Raw genomic sequence first — 24,494 nt, 5'->3', positions numbered from 1 at the left:
TCTGCTACTCTAGGTATTTCAAGGCCTTGTATTTTAAGACCCTGATCAGTTGAGCCGTTGAAAATCATCAGACCCGACTTAACTGCGCTGAAACTGAAGCCTACAGCGTCCCCTTCGTCTCCGCAATACTTAACTAGAGTTTGCAATTCTTCCAGACTCTCAGCTAGCAGCACAATATCGTCTGCATACATCAAACCGGGGAGGCGCTGCTCTACCGCCTTTCCACCTAATCTATATGACAGGTTAAAACCTAGGTTACTGTCTTGCATCCTCCGTTACAGGTTTATCATATAAAGCATGAACAGCAACGGTGATAGAGGACAGCCTTGTCTTAATCCTTTGCATACTTTGACATCCTCCGTACTTCTTATCCCTTCCCACGTAATTTCTACTTTGTTATCCCGGTATATTTCCTGTATGAACTCTATTATCTCATAACCGATACCTTCTTCTTTTAATATGTTCCACAGGAGTTCCCTGCTTACGTTGTCGTACGCCCCGTTTATGTCCAGGAAGGCCAAATACAAAGGTCTATTTTCCACTCTAGGTATTTCGATGCATTGGGTAAGCACGAACAGGCTATCATCTAAGCGCCTACCATTTCTAAAGCCGTTCTGAAGTTCTCCGAGTATCTTGTTACTTTCAACCCATGCTTGCACCTTTAATTTCACCGCCTGCATGGCTAACCTGTACATTACAGATGTTATGGTAATCGGCCTGTAGGATTTTATGTGCATCCTTTCTCCTTTTCCTTTATAAATCAAATTCATTTTACTCTGCCGCCAGCTGTCCGGAATTTGCTTATTCGTTATGACTGTTTCCAAAGCTTTTAACAACGTTTCCTTACTTCTTGGACCGAGTTCATTAATCAGCTTGATCGGAATTCCATCAATTCCTGTAGATGTGTTTTTAGTAATATTTTTTTCTGCCTTTTTCCAGTTTAGATTGGTCAGTTCTAAGGTGCTTTGTATTCTGCTACCTTGTGTTGCTTCCTGATTTGCGGAGATTACCCTATCGTCGTTCTTAAATGACTCGACTGTAACTGATGTAATGTAGGTCACTGCGTTGTCTCCCTTTAAACAATTTCCCTCGTCATCTTGAATCCGATCTTGCTTTCTTTGATCCTTCGTCCCTAGCCAGCTTATATGGTTCCAAAATTTTCTTGCTCCGCCTCTAGAGGCATCGTGTATATTAGCCATCCAGCGATCGGTGGACCGTCTTATTTTACTTTGGACGAGGGCCTGCACTTGAAGTTTCTTTTGTCGATATGATCCCCATTTTTGGTCGATTTCCTCCTGAGAAGCCTGTGCTTTCTTTGCCATTCGGTGTTCCCTTGAAGCAGCCTGTCGTTGTTCAATAGCTTCCCTGATTTCCTTATTCCACCAGCTCCGTGGCTTCCTCTTTCCATTCCAGCGGTTTGCTTCTTTAACCTCCTGAATTTTACTCCTTATGTGTAGTTCTACCTGTTCATAATCCCAGTCTTCCATGGGGCTTTTCTCTATTGCTTCCTCTATGTCTGCTGCTATCTGTGCTATTCGATCGTCGTTTAATTTTGCGTTTACGTTTTGTCTAAGTTCCATTTCTCTTTTCATCAAGGGCCCCATCTGCAGACTAATACGTTTATGATCACTTCCTAGACTACACTCCCCTTCTTCGTCTATTTCCATTTTTGTTACCTTGCTATAAATTTCCTGCGACATTAGACAATAGTCAATGGTCGTCTGCCTGTGGCGGAATTCCCACGTGATTTGGCCTTCACATTTTGTTTCTCTTTTTACTATAACTAGATCGTGTCGCTCGCAGAAATCTAGCATTAGCTTCCCGTTACAATCCGTGTATCCATCCAGATCGTCGATGTGGCCGTTCATGTCCCCCAGCAGAATAATATTAGCCCCGTTTCCAAACTGGCTTATATCGTCACTGAGACATTCAACAAGGTCCCTGTTTTCTTGCCTGCATTGATGTCCTGTTCTTAGATAAACTACCCCTAGCCATGTCCTTATGCCGGCAATGGTTCCTGAAACCCAGATATGTTCTTTACAAGATAATTTAATTCTCTGCCAGTTTGTTCCCTGGTGTATCAACGTACCTACCCCTCCACCCTTTCTTTCTGTTCTCGTTCTGTTGCACCCTTCCCAGACGTAGCCTTCTATAAACGGCGGATCTTCTAGATCCCTGAGATGAGTCTCGCAAAGAGCGTACACACCTATTTTGTCATCCTTCAACTGCTGTTCTATCTCTAGCCATTTCGCTCTTTTTCCACCTCCTTGCATGTTTATGTAGCTGATCCTAGTGTTAAATTTCTTTTTTGTACTTTTCTTTCTCGACCTACTCTTTGCCATTTTTGGGGGCCCAGCCTCCATTATTACACTTTCTTCTGCTTCACTTCTAACTACCTCTGTGCACGAATTCCTCGCGGACCCCCTAAAAAAGCTACAGCCCTGCCTGCCAAGCGCCAGCCGATCTCTGCTCCGACCCTTCTGTTAAAATGAATGCCATCTCGCTGAAAAGCCCTACCAAAACCTGCTTTATGTACCTCCCTGTTTACCTCAACCACTTCGAAACGCTTCTCCAGGCTTAACTTTCTTATGTCCTGATTAACTGTCACCACGTCCTTTTCCATCTTTCCGTTCAATCCTAGCACCTCTGGTACTGTGCATACAACTATCTGCGTCTGCTGTGCTATCTCCCTGATCTCGTCAACTCCCTTAGCTAAACTTTCCACCACTCCTGCAGCGTCACCATTTAGGACATCGTTCAGACCCGCGGCTACTATTACCATACTGCGCTCTGCGGAATTCTTCAACAGCCTATTTTTACTCTCTTTTAGCACAGCCCTCATTGTTCTCCCTGGGAAGGCTCCAACCAACACTCTCTTATCACCCCTTACACGTTCCAAGATATCTCGCTTGCACCTGTTCATGCTAGAATCTCCGGCGATAAGCACCTAGGCCTTCTCTCTCCCTCTCTCAACTGTTGGCTCCTGCTTTCGGTTATCTGTGTCCTTATCTCTGGGATTTTCATTCTTCCTTACTTCCTTTTTTTTCCGGCGTCTTAGCTGCTTCTAAATAACTCTGACGGTTCGGATCCGCCTGACCTACTTTGCATATGCCTTCCATGCCAGTGTGCCCCAGCCACGTGGCCCGCATTGGAATGTTCGTCCTTGTTGGTTCCAAGGACAAAGTCGGCCCCTTTCTTTTCAATTTGAGTAAGCTGTCCAAGCAGTTTCTGATTTTCCGCCCTTAGCAAATGTACCTAATTTTCTAAATCCTCCACACGAGACTATAAACTGCCCCTTTCTTGATCAAATCTATCTAGACGTGCATTCAGTACGCAACACCGACACAAAAAGTCGCTGCCTTCCGCTTCACCTACAGAGTCAAAACGCGTTTCTTTGAGATTAACCTGCGCCTCACACTGAGTACATTTTACCTTCTTTTGATTGCACATCTTAAGCGCTCATCGACTGAACTATAACTGTTACGAATTCTTAATTGCCAAAAGAAGACATAAGAAACGACTAGCAAACACGCGTTAAAAACCAATTCTGCGAATGCCAATAGCCTAGAAAGAAAAATATTTATCTAAACAAGATAGCTAACAATGAACGCCAAGAAAACCTAGCTGCCGGCATGAAAAACCAGGCCGCTAGGACCAAGAGCCAAAATCTATTCTTTAGGCTGCACCTAACCTAACTAGCTGAAAAAGAAATAAAGTTAATAAAAGAAAGAACTCATCTATTTGCTTTTGCTTACCTATCTACCTCTTGAAAAAGAAATATAAACAGGCAATTACCCCCCGCTCCATAAAAGAAAAAAAAAATACTTGTCCCCCGTCATTTCTTAATGCCTTTCTTTAGTTTTTAGTTTGAGTCTTGTGCAATTGACTTACTGTGCCGCCCCTGAGCTTGCTCCATTCTGCCGAGTGCTGCCCCACAAGCCTATTGTTGGCTTGGGCAGGCTCGTATTTGTATGTAATTTTTTGAAATAAATAAACAATTTATATTATTATTATATATTGAGTATGTCACGCTGAAGACGACATCATCAGTCGCGGTCTTCGGAGCTTGAGACTCTTTGACAAGCGGTGTCTCAAACGAAGCGCTGTTGTCGTTAGGCGCCGTGTCAAAGCAAAACAGGTTGCTGCCGTCAATACAACTCAATGCAAACGCTCAAAAATGGTATATTCCCGTTTCTATTTGAAATACCGAAACTACTGAAACATGCGACCGCAGACTGCTGCATAGCAAAATCCAGTTTGAACAAGCCACTCTGTGCATTCTGTATCCACGATGGAGTTGTCTCGATCAGTACTTTTTTTTTCTGTTAAACCTCTATCGCCGTGTCTCGTTGATTAGGGCGCTCGACTGATTTCAAGTACGGGGGGTTCGATCCCGGCGGTTTCGAAAGGCGTTCCTGGGCTGTGGGATTTGACTGCATGTTAAAAAATCCACGCGGTCAATGACACCGAGGCCCGGCCCTACATAATCCGTCATATAGCCAATGTCGCATGGCTCGTTAATACCATATATGCATTTCATTTCTTTTTTTTTGTTCTATTGAAGGATTCTGTGCATCCGTAACAGTGCTAATGAGCACATTTCGCTTTAGAGAAATGCTAGAACGTTTAAGAAACAAATCTTCGCAGCACCTGTTACTGTAAATATTACATAATACACATAGGTCAATGCACACTGGTAGCACATACAATCATTAATGGTAAATTAGTAGTGTATTGATTTTTTGCATTGACAATGAATTTCAACATGTTCCAGAACTTTTATGCACTTTACAAAATTTAGGACTATCATGCAGCGATTAATTTTCAATACTTTAAAGTGCAAGCTACGAATCAGTAGCAGCGAAGACATCATAAAAACTGCACTTGGTCGCTGTCGTGTTCGGGCAAGGAATTTTGAAGGCTGAATATTTTTTTATCATTGTAATTATTGTTGAGCAGTGACTTGGGATGGTTATGTCGTTTACTTCCAAAACAGGCACCGGATATAAAACTATCCGGAAATTTCGACTACCTGGGGTTCTTTAACGTGCACTGACATGAACCCCAGGTGGTCGAAATTTTCGGAGTCCTCCACTACGGCGTCTCTCATAACCTAAGTCGCTTTGGGACGTTAAATCCCACAAATCCCACAAACCACACCAAACCAACCTTTTCAACTTGGCTGTCTTTCGAGCAAACTGGTTGTTTACGTCGACGCAAGCATCAAAGCCTGTGAAGTGATAACAGCAGTTTACTGTCCTAGCAAATCTTCATTGAACAAGACGTCAACATTTCAATTACCGGAACCTCCATCTTCTTTTTGTGCGGAACTGCTGGCAGTGCAAGAGGCGCTTCGCTCTGTGACCGCCATTCCCATGCTTCCCACGGCCGGTATTATCATACGTACAGATGCCCTCCAGGTGACAAAGCTACTTAGACGAGTTAGTAGTAGCCCGGAAATCTGCCAGAACATAAACAGTCTAGCGGCTCGCATACCAAATCCAATTCGTATTGAATGGACCCCGCGTGACCTTTTAAGTGCTCGAAGTCAAGTGGATTCTGCGACCCGCCTTTCAAACTCAACCTCAAAAACCTTTCAAACTCAAAAACATGCATCACTGAATATTGTTCGCAAATTACCGCCGCCACAGCTTAAGCTGCAGCTAGCGCCACTCCTATGAAGAAGGAAGAAGCATCCTTGCTGAGGTGGCTGCTCATCGTTTGAGTGAGAACTTTACCTTCAGCGTAAATACGATCCTTATATGAAGAGAATTGACTTCTCAGAGTCCGAGGAAAATCCGACCGCTCATGCATTCTCTGGTAGTCTGGAATTCATAACGTAATTCCTGCAGTAGACCAGCGCGTTGCCACTCATTCCTGGTTTCAGTGGATGTCTCCTTCCATGAGCGACCGACGTGTGCACACGGATACTCTTCCGGGAAAGGTGACTGTGTATGTTGACACACGGTTTCCTCAGGTCCGCCTTCCTCTGGAAAACTGGAGTACTCCATATCAGGAGGTAGGTGCAGTGGCAGTCAAATTTACTAACGCAGCTGTTGTAGTTATGTCAGTCTATGTCAGACCTGGCGGTGGCTCTCCCTCCCGCATAAACATGGGATGGTTACTGAATGTTAGACAAATACACCAACGAGGACTCTTATTCATACTCGGAGTGGAACATACGCTCTAGATCTTACGTTGTGGTCAGGACTCGGCACTCCCTTGTGGCAATTAGAGCCGGCCTCCTGAGGGAGCGACCATCATCCTGTCGTGATCGGCCTCTATCCATCACAGGCCCGACGACAGGCCAACGTCAAGCACAAAAACTGGCGTTCAGACGCCGCCGGGAAAGAGAAAAGGTATGCAGCATCCGAGATTAGGATGATATGCTCTGGAGTTATCATATACATCCTGGCTGTTGACACGTACGTATAGTATTTAATATTTATTTCTCTTCAAAATGCAACCAGCAAACGGCATCTGTCATTTCCCACTGGAAACTGGGAATTAAAGTATGTAGTGACTTCTCGTTTGAGCGCAGACTGTGGATCACTTGTTTGGAATTATCCGGCTGTCGTGTAGATATTCCCTTCCTTCTCCACACCAGTCCTAATCACTATACACGTGCAACTGCATACCATTTTGTAACCTATAGCTTGCTCAGAGCATAAGTTGTCGGCGCCAACGCTTCTTCAGAAGCGGAAAATGCACTCCTCAATGTGCGTGACAAGGACCATATATGACCCCGAAGTCTATTGACAAGATTAATTCAGTTGTTCAAGGTAATATAAATTAGATGCAGCTGAAACTTCTCTGGTTAATGCAGAACCAAAAATTGAGTCTTCGGCACTGTGTGTAGTTATCGAAAAGTGATTAAAATTATTCAATAAAAGGCAGTATACGCACTTGAAATTTAACTGTGCCCCTTTCAAAGACATTCTCAGCAGCCCACCGGCCACTTCCTCCCCGAGTACAGAAAAAAAAAAAAAAAAACTACGGCTGGGGCGAGCTTTTGTATTTCCCACATATCTCTACACTGCATCATTTCTGCGCTATAATCTTTGTTCACAGAGTATTTCAGCGTTGGAAAACTATATGTCAACAGCATTTGCAGCGTGATAATGTTTCTGAAGTAAAAATTGATTTCAATGCTATTGGGCACTATAAGCGATCAGCATGAAGGTGGTCTTTTTTACGTGCTTATACACCTTATATTTCTTATCAAAGGACGAAACAATGAAAATAGCGCTAAACTGGAGAGAGCAAAACTTGTTCTGCCGAGTAGAATGTGCAACATCCGCGGAAGTCCGTCTAAGCAAGACCTAATTTTCACGTGCGCCTGTGTGAGGAGCAGCAAACGTATTTAATTGCCAGCTAGACCCCACATTACGCATTTTCGGCTTCACAAGAGACATAAACTGTTTGCTTTTCTTCCATAAATATTTTGTGTAAGGCATCAGGGAGCCCATATAACTTCCAGAATATACCTGCCTGATCCAACTATACTCGTTGAGCTGCTACGAGCGAGAAAGCGCGTGCAAGGATGGATGGATGGATTAATGGAATATAGGAGCGTCCCTTTGAAATGGGGTGGTAGCAGTTTATAAAAATAGTTTTTTCCCGTGTATTTCAAGTATTGTTCTAGATCGGTTAACTATATCATCATTCTATTTGTTGAATTTTCGTTTCTACATTACTAGCATTATGATAATTTTCTGCTTTAAGCCACCAATCTTCCAATTGTTTTTTGCTAGCTTCTACCGTAGGTTCATTCACCGAGCCACTGGTATCTCTAAACCCCAGGGTCTCAGGCAGAGCGACTGCGCCTGCATCGACGTCCGGATGGATGCCATCACATTCGAGTATGAGATGGTGAATGGTGTCTGTGGATATATCACATACTGCACGTGTGTCATCTTCATGGTTAAATTTATTTTTGTAGCGGCGTGTTCTAAGGCACCCTGATCTGGCTTCAAAAAGTAGGGCACTGCCTCTTGAGTTATCAAAGAAAGCTTCCTTCTTGATCTGCCTTCAAAATGATGAAGGCTGCGGCACCGCCACTTGTCGCCGTCAGCACAAACTGCCTCAGCGCGCCGCCTTCCCTCGCCCGAGTACACTATAGAAAAGCGCAGGCTCTTTCCCACGCGACATTCCGTTCTCTAAACGGTAGGGTCCTCTGAGCAGCGTCACGAGGCGACAGATAGCGTAAATATAGTAAAAATGAATCAGAGCGTATTTAACGCCTGCCAAGCTCGAGGCCCTGATAGGAATGTACTGAAGAGGGTAAAGAGAATGAAGGTGCCGACAGCGGCTAAAACTTTCTTTTTTAACTTGCACACTGGAACTTTGCCAGTAAAAGTGTTTTTGCAAGAAAAAGTTTTATTTCTTCCGTGGGTTGCACTTTGCTTAATTTGTAAACAGCCAGAAACGATAGATCACGTATTTCTTCACTGTTGGGAAGGGGCTTATTTTTGGGACCTACTTCAAAGAACCATAAAGAAATATTTACCTATTAATCCTTACGGAATACGGTACTTACCCACGCAAAATGAGGAGGGGGTTCCATATGATTCAATCATGCTAATGGGCCTCCACAGTATATGGCGTTCAGGCATGGTAGGATATCACTGTGATCCTGATGCGCGTCCTGCACGAGTTTTTTGCCGCGAGGCTCTCCATTGGTTTATCGAGATTGTTAAGTTTCCCCAGGTTTCCCAGTGGTGGCCAAAGGTAGAACCTTATGAATTTAAAGGAATTTTAGAACGACCAACCCAGCCACTGGCAGGCTTATTATATCAATGTCTTGTGTGTGTTTGTGTTGTCTTGCAAAAGTCAGGAAATAAAGAAAAAAGAAAAACTTCACTGGCGCAATGGATTGATACTACTTACCTGACAATGAGCGAATAAGGAATCTGTTCGAATCCTGTAAGTGTAACTTTTTTTCTGACTTTTTTTTTAAACACGCGACGGTAAAAACCTAACAAGATCATTCCGGGGGCTGTTTCCCTTTAGGTTGCATTATGTGATGTGTTTAATACAGAACCACGAGGTGACGGCATGACAACGGTAACACTATTCAATTAGCTTCACCGTAATCACTGCCTTCCTTCAGTGAGTGTATGCTACCTTTAGGTTGCGTTCAGAGACACCTCTCGCTAACAATCGCCGTTTTACTCGATCAGAGGCAACCAGAGAGGAGAAAGAAGTTGCGGGAGCCTACTATCGAGGAGACGGAATTACGTCTTTCCCACTAGTCGAGTGTGCCTCTTCTCCCGAACCAGTAGCAGCAAAGGCGGACGGGGGAATGAGAAGGGGAGGGGGGGATTGTTTTTAAATTGCGACAAAAAGGCATGACGTCATCAAGGCGATGACTACTGATAACTTATGAGAAGAGTCGAAAGTTCGCCGTGTGGTGCATGCAGAAGAGCCTAGTCGCATTTGCAGCGTTGCCACATCAAGAAAAGAGACAAGCAGTATCAATTCGCAGATAGAACAGCGGTTCCTCTCCGATATCGAATCATCACTTCTCCACGGGATGAGTCGCAGCAGTAGCACGGAGATGAGGAGGAGGAGGAAAACAACATATTCACGAGATCCTGCGTGATGGGTCCGCAAGACGTCGCAATAGTTTTTCACGCTACATAATTTCCACAGTCAGGACATCTCAATCATTTACAGCACCTGTTTAATCCTTCTCAAGATACAGCGGTTCATGTTAGTTGACTTAAGATTGCAAGAATGATTCCAATTACAAGGACGGGATCCGCCAGGCCCGTCTAGCTACCGATCCATATCAGTACTCAGTGTGTAATTAATGCCATTTTTGAGAAAACCATAGGTAATCAAATTTTAAGCTTCCTCTCAAAATATATCATTATACCTTCTCACCAGCAAGGCTTTCGACCCAGATGGACTACGTAAACTGCCACTCTAGCCCTTAATCAGCTTCTTAAGCAGCCCTCCATAATAGCAAGGTTGCCGTTGTTGTGTACCTCAACGTGCGCAAAGCTTTCGATACAGTTAATCGCCAAATTTTCACCAGTATGCTAGACAGTTATGGTTTCTGGGATTACAGTACAGTTTTTCAAGAGCTACCTAATAGGTCGGAGAGAACGCAAAGTAATCATTGAGCATATATCTGCTATCGAACAGGTACTTATTGGTGTGCCCTAGCGGTCGGTCCTTTGGCTGATTTTTTCTCCTGTATGTAAACGACTTTTTTTTCATTCCATTCGGAAAAAAATTACTTCTAATCCGTTTGACATACATACAGACAGCGTGATACTGCAACACGTTTCATGATATATTTATCCAGGCGTTATCTTTGCAAATGGCATGGATTGGAAAAACAGACAGGCAGTGTATGTTCAAAACCTGCTTATGCCTGTTAATATTTGCGGTATAGACTCGTGAGTGTTTTGGTCTCCTCTTCCAGCGTATTCTCGAATTTCGTTTTTAGCCAGCCAGCTGGTTTACTGTATACAGAATCTTGGGGGCAGCACTTACGACATATTTACACCCAATTTCCCGCATGCAAAAGCGAGTAGTTAAGATTTTAACGTTTTCAAAGTTCAGTGATTCAACAAAGCCTATATTCTAATCGCTGATATTGCTATATTTGAACTCTATGGGAGACTTGCGCTGCCTATAGGGGCCACAAAAAAGGTGCTGAAAAGCGCCCTTTAGGCGTCTGCTGGGTAGTACAAATCCCTGGCGTCTGCATCCGAATGCACGCAGTCGGTACGAACACACTGCTTCAATTTCTGTTATGTACGAATTACAAAAATGTTAAGGCGCTGAAAATGATTTCACGGTTGTCACGGTGCAAAAAAGGCAATAAATAAACCGATTTCAGGCATTATAGGACGTGCGGAAATTGGAGACGACGTCTCGACGCGCTGTCAGTCGATATAGCCATGCGGGTGTCGCGCGAATTCGATGGAGTTCTTCGAAAGCTTTACATGCAACTAAGCTTAAGCACGTGAATAGAAAAAACCGCAACAGGAATAGGGAGCGTAAATAACCTTTCTGAGGCACAGTCTTGCAGATAGGCACCTTGCGTGGGCCGTGCGTGGGCCGCTGGAATTGCGTTCAAAGCATGCTTGTCCCTGAAATTGTAAGTTGATCCTGACTGGTTTTTGCCTTTTACTTTCCGTTTAGCTGATAAGTCGCGCTCGTATTGTTTAGAAACAGAGTCAAGTTAACCAAAAGTCGTACAAAAAGTTGAAGCTGGGACTGCAGAAACGTCCGAAGTTTGCCGCGGCAGGAGTTTCGGTGTTCGTCGTTAGGTACAGATGTCAGTGAAGGCACGCTGATCTCGTTCTACTGCTCAACTGCGTATCGCCTTTAATTTATGTGCTTGCAGTTCTCGAGCCAAAGCTTTTGCCCGTTGGCGCAGTATTGACATCGCACATTAGAGGTGCGCTGCTAGTTCAGGAACACGCGGTGCATAATGATTAAAATTATATTGTCGGCTCCCTAGTATTTATAAACCTGCGCTAAATGCCGTCTGTTGCTGAAAGTTTCCTCTCGGAAGTGAATGGCTGTTTTCATTGAGATAGCGAACATTCTAAGTGAGCACTAGTTTGCCATCCTCACCTTTCGTTGCTTGTCGTACATGCAGTTTTTATACTTGTGCAGCTGCCGAGAACAGTAGCACAAAGGACAATTTCTATCACGATCATAAATAAACGCGCACGTAGCTGGCTGTAATCTATAATTTCAGCTTGAGCCGGCGGAGCGGCCAGCGTAGGGCGAAAGGCGTTTCTCTTGAACGAGAGCATGCGCGAACCTGATCGGCCGGGCCGTACTAATCGAACCGTAGCCCGGTTTCGTGACGCTATGAAAGAGAGCCGTAGAGACAAATAACTTGTCCGCGGCACCTTACGACGGAAGCGGCAAGATAGCGGCGGTGAAGATGTTCCGAGGTGGAAGGGTACACGGCAAGATCGATTTCGCATGCTTTGAACATTTCACCAGACGGCAGCCGCGGCGTTTTTGTTTTAATGTTAGGCTGATGCCGGTTCAGAATGATATCCACGATGCATGACGAGTCTTTTCACGCTCACCAAACGGCAGAAAGAAACGCGAGTCAACGTAGAAAGCCTTCGAAATACGTGCAGCAGCATAGGCAGAGCCACTGTTGTACTACCCAGTCAGGTTTTTCTTGGCCGTTACGAGGCGCCGCCACCCTACTCAAAACTCCAGCGCAAGGCTGCTATATACTACTAAAAACTGCAGCTGTTGTGCATATTATTGTAATGTCTAACGCACCGCTTCGGTTAGACCTCTTTCGACTTCCCAGAAGAACCATAGGAGCAATTTTAACCTCCCACCATGCCATAATACTTATCGGTGGATACTATAATCAAATGTAATGGTACTGAAATCTGGAATTGACTTCCTAATTATTTTAAATTCAAAAGTAATTTTATGCTCACACTTAAAGCATTCCTCCTCGACCGGCAGGAATCATATATGAATTTTTGCTTTTTTCTTCCTGTTATCTATCGTCATTTATTATTCGTTGCTGTTTGAACTGCCTATATTGTATCATGATCTGCATTGGACCCAAAACTAGCCCTCTGGCTATGGGTCTAAACAACTCTTGAGTATCTTTTGTATATTTTATGAATAATAAACGAAAAATTAGGTTCTGACATCGATATAACTTCCAGTCATAGACTTGCGATCGAAAGGCGCCAAAAGTCATTCTGGTCACATCATCATGGCCTTCGTCAATGTCAGGCACGAGTTTATTCTCGAAGGCTCAGAGTAGGGGAGGTAACATATCAAAGATTTCTTATCGGGTACAAAACCCTGCATGAGATTGGAAACCTCAGAGCCTCCCACGGTATATTTATGAAGCAAAGGCACGCCGCAGATTTCAGTGCTGTCGTCTTTCCTCTTCAAAGTTGCAATGAGAGGCCTCCCACTTATGCTCAGTGAAATGAAGGGTCTAAATGGGAGCATGTGTGCGGGTGACGTCAACCTCTGGATTGACCAGGGGAGCGATGCGGGTAAGGAGGAACGCCGACCGGCAACGACCGACATTATTGCCGAATACGTGGCCGAAATGGAACTTTCGTGCTCACCGCGAACGTCACAATTTTTCGTATACAACCCAAAATACCTATGTTTGCAGGTAAAGTGCAAACTGGCGACAGAAATCGAAGAGATCAGAATCCCGAAAATTGTCACCCAACCCACGGGCATAACGAAGAAATCATGAAGAAATTGGAAAGCCAGGAGATGCAAACCTCGGGTTCTTAAGGATCGCAAATAAAGGAAGAGGCCTTAATGAGAGAAGTTTACTAAAACTAATCCAGGCTTAGGTAATAAATAGAATCCGTTACGCGATGCCCTAGTTTGATATAAAGGTCAGAGATGAGGAGAAAGTAAACTGCTGATCCGGAGTTGCTTCAGGAAGGTGCTAGGATTGCCCACGAGCACACAGATCGAGCGACTGCTCCAACTCGGGGGGCACAACACGCTGGTTGAATTGGCGGAGGTAGCAGTGCGAGTCTCCCAATTAGAGTCCGTGACGGGCTGGGGGACCCTTTCAAAAGTAGGCCTCAACCCAGACATAGGCATCAAAACAAAAGTAGCAATTAGTAAGAAAAGCAGGAAGTCATTGGTAGTCCCTCCTTGCCTAGAAGCATGCATTCAAAATTTAACGTTGAAATGAGGCACAATTGACTCGAAGCTCTAAAGCGAAGGTTCGAAAATATCAAAACGAAATAAGTATCCTATATCGATGCGCCGAGTGGCTGAACAGGCGCAGCGGTAGCCTCTGTAGTCGATGGCTGGGGGCGCCGGTATCCGTGGCAGCCATCAGAGGCCGCAACATACAGACTACATAGGAAGTTGCGACAGCGCTCGCTTGCGTAGGAACGGAAACCAAATCCCTAATTAGCGACAGCAAAACTGCCATCCAATTTCAAAAGGTGAGGATATCGTCCGAAACGGCCAAAATAGCCCGAGCTCTTTATTTCCTGGTAGAGGCCGACCCCTACCCCCTTCCTCCTTACACTAGGTACACGACAAAGGCCTGCTAAATTATGGGCAATCATTGTCCACTATAAACAGGGACGCAGGCTGGTACCCCCGCCAGATGTTGGCCTAAGTAATTGAGAAGCTGTCGCGTGAAGGCGGCTACAGGCTAATTCCATCATAAGCTCAGCCTCGGCGTAACACCCGCTTTCGAAGCTTAAGGACAATTTTCACTGCAAACGCTGAGGGGCGCGATGGACCCGTTACTACATATTTGTCCTTATAATTAGTAAAGAAGCCTGGGAGGCCCTGCTGCGAAACGCGGACCCTGTGATCCAGCGAAGCCCAATCCATATGGCAGGAGATGGTCGCAAGAAGCCATGGGTTGCCTGCCAGCCTCTAATGCGTAAATGATTGATTCGTTGCAAACACATTTATTCTACGTGTCTGCGTGTACAGACGACGTCGTGGAGGGATTGGATGGTGGCGGTGCAGGTACCAGGGTGTGCGGTGGTCTACAGTTCGTGCTCCAATGCTTAGTGCATCCAACAAACTACCGTTTATTTCTCGATGTAATATCTATCCTTGGTCGATTAGTATCTAGGACAGCAACACTGTATACATGGAAAGCGCTAAACGCCAAATGCTGCGCGGCAGGCACGAAGGAAGTTCGGGAGAAACAAAAGCAGCTCCAACCCAATCGCTTTAAAATTCCCAAAAGCCCCTGTTATATTTATTACAGAAGAGGAAGGAATAAAGGGAGAATTAAAGGCATGAAATGGGATGAGAAATTTACGCAATACATTCGGAGAATACAGTCAGCTCTGTTCGGTCTGGTCGGCAATCACGTAAAAAGCCGCTTATTCACGTACACGCTGTTTATTATGTCATGACTGGGCAGTGCGTACATGAATGTACATGAACTGTCGTTGCAAGTCTCTTCAACACGGCTAATGGAAAGAGCCGTGAGGACTAACACACAAAAAATTACCATGAATGCAGGAAAAGAAAAATTAGTTGTGGTTTAGCTCTGGTTAACGCGATAGCGTAAGCTACCAACCCACATATAAAGTCACGCTTCAACCAAGCCGTATGGACGTGCCTGCGTGTCGTAGGGGTAACGAGAATGGAAACGGTTCTGGCAGGCTGATTCTCGTATCACCCTCCCATACGAAAGAAGCGACCAGAGTTGGTAGCTCCTGCCCGTGGCTTGGGGGTAACGTGAAATCAAATGTCATGGCAGGCTGACTTTTGTTTTTATGAGGAGACCGCAGGTACGCCTCTTCACGACGTAGCCGCGGCCATCCGAGGTCTTGAAAACCTACTGCAGTGTAGCTTTCGCTGTAAAATACTTGCTCAGCTACGCTACACGTACTCTTGAAATTCAGGAGCCCGCCTCTGGCAGGTGGTCATCATCATCATCATCATCATCATCAGCCTGACTATACCTACTGCAGAGGGAAGGCCTCTCCCATATTTCTCCAATTAACCCGGTTCTTTTCTAGCTGCATCCACTCGACCCCTGCGAACTTCTTAACCAGGCAGGTGGTAGTCTGCGGGTATGCATACATGGCCTGACACTCGATCACTGCAATTTGGATTAGGTGACGTCAAAAAACTATGTGACATGAGCCAGTTCTCAGGGCCAGACAAACCAGGTAGTACCTCTTCTGAGATGGGCAGTTGAGATGGAAATGCAGAGGCCCTTGGATCTTGAGTCAAACCCGCTGCCTCTCGGCCATGCAGGCACGTTCTGGTTGAAAGTGGGGCTTTATGTTCATGAAGTGTGGTGTGTGACGTCATATTGTGCTTTACAAATCTTTTCTGGTGAGTATGTGTAAAATAACTGGGCGAAGTTAGTTAGCGGTTAGCTATTCATCGAGTACAGATTGCACTACGCGATCGAGTATCAGTAAGGGAAGTCGCAGAGGGAAACCGTTAAAGCTTCTGTGTCTCTTCCTTAAAGGCGGACCTGAAGCTTTCCCATATGCCCCAAAGTCAAGTTCGCGCGTTTTGTGTTCGTAATTAAAAAAAAGAAAATAAAATTTCTTTCTTGCACTTCAGACATCTCTGTTTCTTCTTCTTTTTTTCCCTGCCAGGCGGGAACATCCGCTCAAATCTTGGAAGTGGTGCGTATGACACCAGCAGGTACAACAACCTGAGATTCACCAACAAGCCACGCTCGCACGAAAAAAAAAAAACGTGGCTAATTGTTGCTGAAACAATTTACTGCTTAAGGACGCGGACGTAAATAAGACGATTTGTGCCTTTCGTCTCTTCTGGTTTCGTGGGCTTATAGTGTATTTCGTGTTTTGTGATGTTGAGGTAATGAACCTAATGTCAAATTGAACCGAAACAAAAGTTAAGGATGCCTAATTTTTTATTGTTATATGCTTAGCCATCGGCCATTTCGTTTGGCTGTCGCTTGTCAAGGTTGCTCTGTTACTGTATGAAATACTTATTTATATACGCAGAAACCGGCTTGCAACTAAGTCTATAAACTTCTGGAGGACAGAAAACTGGGCGAAACCGGGTCGCAATTCGCACCAAAATCCTAATAAATATCGCGCGAAGTGGCTGAAGCATTTTTATCGGGAAAGATGGGCAGACATGTGTGGCAAAACCATCGATTAGCCATCCCAAGAACGAGGTTGCGAGGTCGCAATCAGTGTTCACTGAGCGAAATTGAGCGTTTTTTCGCTCAGCCACTGCACATTACTTTGGCTAAGGAAACGTTTGATGATCTTAAGTGGTATCAGTTTATTCTTTATTTTTCATTATTGTTGCGTTTTCATGTGTACAAAAGCAGTCCCTCCTGAATAAAAATTTCGTTGCTACGTGTTGTCTCACTTCTGCCGTGCCTGCCTGTGTTATTCGCGCTGTTAAACCATGTCTCATTTGTAAGTCTGTAAGTATAATGTTCGAGCACTGCTTAACAGGCTAGTTAAATTTTTGCCGAAGACAGATGCCAATGAGAAATCCTGTTATTCACTTTATCACTTGCAGCTGCAGAGCTGTCTTACACATACAATCCCCCGAGGCGCAGCAACATCTTTATTTTAATGTTCCGGTCGCATCTAGCAGTTACAAAACAGATTGGCAGCAGTTTAGAAAACATTAAAAATAGTAATGCAAAACAAAAAATCTAGGAACCACCTTTCCAAAGAGAGATCAGCGGGTGTATTGGTAATTAAAGTGGACGTTTGCGGTAGGAGAAAACTTGCGTTCTTAAACAACTCCTCATCTGTCCGTCATCCGGAAGACTGTGCGGGGACTTCGTACGTCTCCACAGCAAAGACAGCCATTCTGTCATTTGGCCGTATATCAAGATCGTAAACAGAGTGAAACAGCAACTGACATCTGTCAGAAAATTTCAGGTGCAACGAGTTCTTCGGGTTCACAGCGTGTTCCTCCTGCCTCACGGGAATCAGCGATGTATGTCACTTTTTCTAGCGAGAAACTCGACTCTGCTCTTACAAGATAAAATCACATACGCTGCGCTATCCCATCTTGGTCACGACGCGCGAGAAGAGCTCCTCAGACATTATAACCACTCTTGACTCAAAGGTGTTGTTCCTCAGGAATGGAAATCTAGTCGGCTGATACCTCTACTAAAACCAGAGAAATCCTGGCGCTCCGGCAGCTTACGTAGACGCGGCCGAATATTCAAACCGACCAGCTTTCACATTAGCCGTCGTGGATGGATTCCACAACACGATAGTCAGTGCGTCCATTCCAAATCTGCAGGATTCCATGCAAGCTGAAGAAGCAGCAATTGCCCTAGCAATAACACACTCCTCTGCTGAGTATATCTTCTCAGACTCCAAAACAGCAATTAGTAATTATGCCCATCGCAAAATCCACTCCCCGGCCGCAAACATTCTAGCATCATCCCCTCCACCGAATCACCTCATCACCCTCCTCTGGGTCCCTGCGCACAGCGAACACCCAGGCAGCACGACCGCTCACTCCCAAGCCCGAGCACTCGTCAACCGGGCTGAGAGCGACCTGGTGCATTCGTCTCGCAGCGCCAGAGATCGGCTTCTTAACTACCACGACCTCACCGTATTTTATAGAAATTCCCGCCTGCTGTACCCTCCTCCGCATAAATCTCTTCCCAAAAGCGACCAGGCTTTCTGGCGCAGACTTCAGACGGCCACAGTCATGACCCCTTTCCATCTCTCTATCATAAACCGTGGCGAAACCTCTCCTCACTGCCACTTGTGTCCTAGCACCAGAGCAGACTTTACTCACGTCTTCCTGAACTGCCCGAACAAACCCAAGCCCCCGTGGCAAGGGCAAAGACATCAGGAGCGATGGGAGGCTGCTCTGCGCAGCTCGCTGCCGGAGGTACAGCTTCTGACAGTGAGCTGGGCCTGAGGGGTCGCCGAAGCTCAAAAGTGCCCAGCCATCTAAAGCGGCCTGAGGGCCCATGGTCGTCCAGCTCCCTCACTTCCCTTTACCCTCCCTCACTTCGTTCTTTTTTGAATCATTAAAGTACCTACCTACCTACCTACCTACCTACCTACCTACCTACCTACCTACCTACCTACCTACCTACCTACCTACCTACCTACCTACCTACCTACCTACCTACCTACCTACCTACCTACCTACCTACCTACCTACCTACCTACCTACCTACCTACCTACCTACCTACCTACCTACCTACCTACCTACCTACCTACCTACCTACCTACCTACCTACCTACCTACCTACCTACCTACCTACCTACCTACCTACCTACCTACCTACCTACCTACCTACCTACCTACCTACCTACCTACCTACCTACCTACCTACCTACCTACCTACCTACCTACCTACCTACCTACCTACCTACCTACCTACCTACCTACCTACCTACCTACCTACCTACCTACCTACCTACCTACCTACCTACCTACCTACCTACCTACCTACCTACCTACCTACCTACCTACCTACCTACCTACCTACCTACCTACCTACCTACCTACCTACCTACCTACCTACCTACCTACCTACCTACCTACCTACCTACCTACCTACCTACCTACCTACCTACCTACCTACCTACCTACCTACCTACCTACCTACCTACCTACCTACCTACCTACCTACCTACCTACCTACCTACCTACCTACCTACCTACCTACCTACCTACCTACCTACCTACCTACCTACCTACCTACCTACCTACCTACCTACCTACCTACCTACCTACCTACCTACCTACCTACCTACCTACCTACCTACCTACCTACCTACCTACCTACCTACCTACCTACCTACCTACCTACCTACCTACCTACCTACCTACCTACCTACCTACCTACCTACCTACCTACCTACCTACCTACCTACCTACCTACCTACCTACCTACCTACCTACCTACCTACCTACCTACCTACCTACCTACCTACCTACCTACCTACCTACCTACCTACCTACCTACCTACCTACCTACCTACCTACCTACCTACCTACCTACCTACCTACCTACCTACCTACCTACCTACCTACCTACCTACCTACCTACCTACCTACCTACCTACCTACCTACCTACCTACCTACCTACCTACCTACCTACCTACCTACCTACCTACCTACCTACCTACCTACCTACCTACCTACCTACCTACCTACCTACCTACCTACCTACCTACCTACCTACCTACCTACCTACCTACCTACCTACCTACCTACCTACCTACCTACCTACCTACCTACCTACCTACCTACCTACCTACCTACCTACCTACCTACCTACCTACCTACCTACCTACCTACCTACCTACCTACCTACCTACCTACCTACCTACCTACCTACCTACCTACCTACCTACCTACCTACCTACCTACCTACCTACCTACCTACCTACCTACCTACCTACCTACCTACCTACCTACCTACCTACCTACCTACCTACCTACCTACCTACCTACCTACCTACCTACCTACCTAGTGGTGACGAGGTCAACGACACAACTGAAGGGTCGATGATTGCACTAAAGAAACTGTTTATTTGGGCTGACTTGCGCCCGAAAAAGAACTAAGCAACTCGGCGGTGGCGATAGAAACAAACGTGCTCGTCGATCGTCGAACAAAGAATACCCGTCACACTCGGCAACGCTCAACTTAAAGGCTGCACAGAACAATCTAGATAACGTCGCAAGCAGCTACCAGCACGGGCTGGAACATTGTGGAGAGTCACCCGAGTGGCCGGAACCTTCGAGACAGATCTCAGTGCATCTTGTGCTACAACAAAACTGATAAAGGTGTGACTCGCGGCATCGAGCATTAACAAACAAAGATTACGGAACTGATACGCGGTCCAGAAACAGAGTGATAAGCCTGTATGCCGGCGGCTGTTAAAAAAACAACAAATACTGTTTTGAAGGTTTCGCGGCATTACTCCCCCCTTAAAAAAAAACATCGCCTCGATGTTCCAAAACAAAGCAACTAAACATAAGCACTACAAATTTTAAACACCACATATTCTTTAACGCGCGTAATATGGCTTCAGTCGTACAACATGTACAATTTCTGGGCGTGCGCGTCGCCGTTGTGATGCTGACATTCCGTCGGGAATGATTTCATAGTCCAGTGGGCCGACGCGGCGAATGATTTTGTACGGCCCAAAGTATCGACGCAGCAACTTTTCACTTAATCCGCGACGGCGAACAGGTGTCCAAACCCACACTTGGTCTCCTGGATTGTACTCTGCGTGGTGTCGTCGTAAGTTGTATCGTCGGCTGTCGGTGCGCTGTTGGTCTTTAATACGCAGCCGTGCGAGTCGTCGGGCTTCCTCTGCACGCTGCAGGTAGGCGGCGACGTCAAGGTTGTCCTCGTTGGTTACGTGCGGTAGCATTGCGTCGAGCGTCGTCGGGGGCTCCCTACCGTACACAAGCTAGAACGGAGTCGCTCTGGTCGTCTTTTGGATTGCCGTGTTATACGCGAAGAGCACGTACGGCAAGATGGCGTCCCAGGTCTTGTGTTCAGCGTCGACGTACATAGCGATCATGTCAGCGATCGTTTTGTTCAGGCGCTCCATAAGGCCATTGGTCTGGGGATGGTACGCAGTTGTTCGTCGATGGCTTGTGTGACTGTAATCCAGGATGGCTTGCGTCAACTCTGCCGTAAACGCCGTTCCCCTGTCCGTGATGAGCACTTCTGGGGCGCCGTGTCGCAAGAGAATTTGTTCGACAAAAAATTTGGCGACTTCTGCCGCGGTACCATTTGGGTAGGGCTCTTGCTTCGGCGTAACGGGTAAGGTAGTCAGTGGCCACGATGATCCACTTGTTACCCATAGACGAAGATGGAAAGAAGCCGAGGAGATCCATCCCAATCTGTTGAAAGGGCAGGATTGGGGGCGGAATCGAGTTTAGTAGTCCTGCTGGTTTGATCGGCGGCGTCTTGCGTCGTTGGCACTCACGACACGTCTTCACGTAGTGGGCAACTTCGGCAGGCAGTCGCGGCCAGTAATAGTTCTCTTGGATTCGACGCAACGTGCGCGCAAATGCGAGGTGGCCTGCTGTGGGCTCATCGTGCAACGCCTGCAGAATTTCTTGCCGAAGGGTTTTAGGCACTACGAGAAGCTGCGCGGTTTTGTTGGGTGCGAAGTTCTTCACGAGGAGGCCATTGTTTAACGTGAAGGATGATAAATGTCGCCTGAACACACCAGGAGGGGAAGCGGTCTTTCCTTCCAAGAAATCGGCAAGCGCTTTCAGCTCAGGGTCTGATCGTTGTTGTTCTGCGAAACTGCTGGCGCTTACCGGTCCCAAAAAGGTGTCATCGTCATCGTCCTTCGGGGGAGAATCGACGGGAGCGCGGGATAAGCAGTCTGCGTAAAATGCTTCCGGCCCGACTTATAGACTACAGTCATGTCAAATTCTTGAAGTTGTAGGCTCCATCTGGCAAGGCGGCCGGAAGGATCTTTCAAATTAGCCAGCCAGCAGAGCGCGTGATGGTCGCTTACCACCTTGAATGGTCGGCCGTATAGGTATAGACGTAACTTAGAAGTAGCCCAGATGATCGCAAGGCACTCCTTCTCGGTCGTCGAGTAATTGACTTCGGCTTTTGTGAGAGACCTGCTAGCGTAGGCGATTACTTTTTCCTGTCTGGCAGTCTTCTGGACGAGAATGGCTCCTAGGCCTACACTGCTCGCGTCGGTGTGAATTTTGGTCTCGGCGTTTTCATCAAAGTGGCCAAGTACAGGAGGGCATTGCAGGCGGCGCTTAAGTTCGTCAAAGGCTTCTCCTTGCGGCGCTTCCCATTTAAAAGGTACGTCAGCCTTTGTAAGCTGCGTCAACGGTTCGGAGATCCGCGAAAAGTTTCTGACAAATCGTCGATAATAAGCGCACAGCCCAAGGAATCGGCGCACAGCTTTCTTGTCGGCAGGCGGTGGGAATTGTGCGATTGCAGCTGTTTTCTCCGGGTCTGGGCGAATACCGTCCTTGCTAACGATGTGACCTAGGAATCGGAGTTCTTCGTAGGCGAAGTGACACTTCTCTGCTTTTAGCGTTAGCCCCGATGACTTGATGGCTTCCAGCACTGTATGTAGTCGTTTTAGGTAGTCTTCAAAGTTTGACGAGAAGACAACAACGTCGTCCAAATATACCAAACAAATTTGCCACTTCAAGCCTGCCAGGACTGTGTCCATTACTTGTTGAAACGTGGCTGGTGCGGAGCAGAGGCCAAATGGCATCACCTTAAATTCATAAAGGCCGTCCGGTGTGATGAATGCGGTCTTCTCGCGATCTCTTTCGTCGACCTCAATTTGCCAATATCCGCTCTTCAGGTCTATCGATGAGAAGTACCTTGCATTGCAGAGCCGGTCGAGAGTGTCGTCGATGCGGGGAAGCGGGTAGACATCCTTCTTCGTTATGCTATCAAGCGGCGGTAATCGACGCAGAAGCGAAGTGTGCTGTCTTTCTTCTTGACCAAAACGACTGGTGCTGCCCAGGGGCTGTTCGATGGCTGGATTATGTCATCACGCAGCATTTACTCAACTTGATCGCAAATGGCCTGGCGTTCTCGCGGCGATACACGATAAGGGCTTTGGCGCAGAGGTCGGACGTGTTCGTCCGTTATTATGCGATGCTTGGCCAGTGGTGTTTGTCGTACCTTCGATGACGATGAGAAGCACTCCCCGTAGCTTCGAAGCAGACTGAGAATCTGGTCTTCCCTGTTGTAGGACAATGCCGGGTTGATGTCAAATGTGGGCTGACGGAATAGGTCCGGTGCGTCTTCCAGCGTTTGGTCGTGGAGGGTGAATACATCTTTGAGGTCCGCTAATTCGCCGAGAAAGGCGATCGTCGTGCCCTTGTTGAGGTGCCGGTATTCTTCGGTGGAGTTTGTTACCAGAACCTGAGCTTAACCTCTACGGAATTGCGTGATGCCTCTTGCGATGCCGACACCTCGTTCTAAGAGCAATTGGATATTTCCTTCGACGATGCCTTCAGCGGTTTCGATGTTGGCGCTACCTACGCAGACTGCGATACTTGATCGGGGCAGGACGTTCAATACTTCGTCGAGGACATTTAGAGGGATGTGTTGTATCGACGTCGTCGTAGCAGGAATGGCTTTGTCTGCCGAGAGCTTGATGAGCTTGGGCTACCGGGACAGATCTCGGTGCATCTTGTGCTACAACAAAACTGATAAAGGTGTGACTCGCGGCATCGAGCATTAACAAACAAAGATTACGGAACTGATACGGGGGTCCAGAATCAGAGTGATAAGCCTGTATGCCGGCGGCTGTTAAAAAAACAACAAATACTGTTTTGAAGGTTTCGCGGCACAACCCACCCACCTACCCACCCACCCAGTGGTATTCGGCGGGGTAGCTCCACTATTGACAACGCCATTGGCCACGTGTCCAAATTTCAACAGCGGAACAGAATGAACGTCTGACCATAGTATTTTTTATTTATCCCAAAGATTCCTGCGACAATATGACCCAAGAAGCGATTTTTGATGCGCTGGAAATTGCTGGCATCTATGGTCGGACATTTGCGTGGATAGAGACATATCTGACAAGATTATTTTTTATACAGTGTGAAGTTGGCTCGACTACAGCGTATTATACCCACCGTGGTGTAACCCAGTGTAGTGTGCTCAGCCCTACTTTGTTTTAACACTCACCGTCCTCCCAAAGGGGCTCCCTTGCACCGTCCGAATATCAATGTAGCCCGATGACATCTACATTCGGGCCTCCCGACACGTCTCCATGTACGCGCAGGACTTCATCAGGCAGCAACACTAACTTCGTTTTATTTTCTGAAGCAAGGCCTCAGCATTTCACCGGAAAAGGGCGCATTAGGGAAATTTACACGCAAATATATGAAATAATATCCGGTATGCTTCAATCGTCATAACATGTTTTACTACAAAACGCATCGTTTCTTAGGGATTCTGACAGACCGCCATCTATCCTCGAACCCGCGTTGTCCACTATTAAAAAAAATAAAAAACCTAACATCTATCGCGCACTTACTCTGCTTTTGTTGGCGGAA

Source organism: Amblyomma maculatum, chromosome 4 (assembly GCF_055883805.1).
Source record: "Amblyomma maculatum isolate TAMU_Amacu chromosome 4, ASM5588380v1, whole genome shotgun sequence".
NCBI lineage: Eukaryota > Metazoa > Arthropoda > Arachnida > Ixodida > Ixodidae > Amblyomma > Amblyomma maculatum.
The sequence above is the reverse complement of the archived record's forward strand: the minus strand, read 5'-3'. Positions refer to the sequence as shown.